Source organism: Schistocerca gregaria, unplaced genomic scaffold (genome assembly GCF_023897955.1).
Source record: "Schistocerca gregaria isolate iqSchGreg1 unplaced genomic scaffold, iqSchGreg1.2 ptg000864l, whole genome shotgun sequence".
In the NCBI taxonomy this organism is placed as follows: domain Eukaryota; kingdom Metazoa; phylum Arthropoda; class Insecta; order Orthoptera; family Acrididae; genus Schistocerca; species Schistocerca gregaria.
The window spans coordinates 77501-80000 of NW_026062226.1; positions in this window are offsets into that span (position 1 = coordinate 77501).

Sequence of the window (2500 nt, forward strand, 5' to 3'; positions counted from 1 at the left end):
TCCCTTAACCTAACCCACGTTGTCCCTTAACCTAACCCACGTTGTCCCTTAACCTAACCCACGTTGTCCCTTAACCTAACCCACGTTGTCCCTTAACCTAACCCACGTTGTCCCTTAACCTAACCCACGTTGTCCCTTAACCTAACCCACGTTGTCCCTTAACCTAACCCACGTTGTCCCTTAACGTAACCCACGTTGTCCCTTAACGTAACCCACGTTGTCCCTTAACGTAACCCACGTTGTCCCTTAACGTAACCCACGTTGTCCCTTAACGTAACCCACGTTGTCCCTTAACGTAACCCACGTTGTCCCTTAACCTAACCCACGTTGTCCCTTAACCTAACCCACGTTGTCCCTTAACCTAACCCACGTTGTCCCTTAACCTAACCCACGTTGTCCCTTAACCTAACCCACGTTGTCCCTTAACCTAACCCACGTTGTCCCTTAACCTAACCCACGTTGTCCCTTAACCTAACCCACGTTGTCCCTTAACCTAACCCACGTTGTCCCTTAACCTAACCCACGTTGTCCCTTAACCTAACCCACGTTGTCCCTTAACCTAACCCACGTTGTCCCTTAACCTAACCCACGTTGTCCCTTAACCTAACCCACGTTGTCCCTTAACCTAACCCACGTTGTCCCTTAACCTAACCCACGTTGTCCCTTAACCTAACCCACGTTGTCCCTTAACCTAACCCACGTTGTCCCTTAACCTAACCCACGTTGTCCCTTAACCTAACCCACGTTGTCCCTTAACCTAACCCACGTTGTCCCTTAACCTAACCCACGTTGTCCCTTAACGTAACCCACGTTGTCCCTTAACGTAACCCACGTTGTCCCTTAACGTAACCCACGTTGTCCCTTAACGTAACCCACGTTGTCCCTTAACGTAACCCACGTTGTCCCTTAACCTAACCCACGTTGTCCCTTAACCTAACCCACGTTGTCCCTTAACCTAACCCACGTTGTCCCTTAACCTAACCCACGTTGTCCCTTAACCTAACCCACGTTGTCCCTTAACCTAACCCACGTTGTCCCTTAACCTAACCCACGTTGTCCCTTAACCTAACCCACGTTGTCCCTTAACCTAACCCACGTTGTCCCTTAACCTAACCCACGTTGTCCCTTAACCTAACCCACGTTGTCCCTTAACCTAACCCACGTTGTCCCTTAACCTAACCCACGTTGTCCCTTAACCTAACCCACGTTGTCCCTTAACCTAACCCACGTTGTCCCTTAACCTAACCCACGTTGTCCCTTAACCTAACCCACGTTGTCCCTTAACCTAACCCACGTTGTCCCTTAACCTAACCCACGTTGTCCCTTAACCTAACCCACGTTGTCCCTTTGCCTAACATAGTTCACTGCTCGGAATCTCTGGTGTCGTTGTTATCCTCATGTAGATGTCTTGCGAGTGTTGCTTACTTTCCACATATTCCCGCTATCCACTGTCAATTGTACTGCAATAGGACTATATCGCCCCCCCCCCCCCCCCTCTGCCCCTCTCTTTGTGTCTCCGTCCTCTCAAGCTGGTCGGTCTGGCGTTTGAGTGTTAAATGAGCCTCGCAGCTGTTCAGTTGCGTTCAGATGTCGACGCCCTCAGTGTACGTCGTGGTATGGTCTGTGTCCATTGTCCGCTGATGTCGTACGCGTAACCCACACGCTGTACCGATCATCGGTAGTTACGTACAGAGTGAAGTAGTGTGATACGTGTGACCGTACGCTGGCTGTGCCCAACGGTGTCGAATCTCAATTTCCATATGTTGTGCTCGATGCTACTTGTCTCGTCTCCCAATAACAGCTAGGTTGCACTGTGGTACGCCGTAGAGGCGTGTGGGAGGAACGTACGAACGCATTGTATGTCACCCTGGGTCGCTGGGGGTGGTGGTGCGGTGAGTCAGGTCAGGTCAGCGTGAGCCGTGTGATGTAGTGACGCGTGTATTCCGACTTTGTCGTATTGCCTCACACAAAGTGCTACCCTGGTGGACCGCGTTCCATATCTGGGACATGCCGCAGATGCCGGTTGACAGTGGATCGCGGAAGGGACATCGCATACGTGCGCGGGCCACCTTCCACGTGTTCTCTTCTGCACATGTCGCAGTGTGTATGTGGTCTGATGTAGCGTGTCGTGACACATGACATCCTGGCATGCAAGAATTGTTGAATTCGCAAATGTAGGTGGACATCTACGTTTACTGCCCAAGATACGCAAATGAACTGGAAATCCGTTGTTGAGCGGTTGTTCACGCTGGAGGTGAATCTGTGATGGCGACGATCGGTACAGCTATTAACCGGTTGTTTCAGCGGTACCCGCCACATCCACACACGTGACTAGGCCCATGTGGGTATGAAGCGATACGCGGCGGTGGCTTGGTGGGACTGTTCCCGGCCGGTGAAGGGGGGCCGCCCGGCGTGTTGGCCGCGCGCTGCGTGGGCGCACGCGCAACAGGCGGCTGGTGGGGGGCGCCGAGTGGCAGGAGCGCCAGCCGACGGGCTCGGC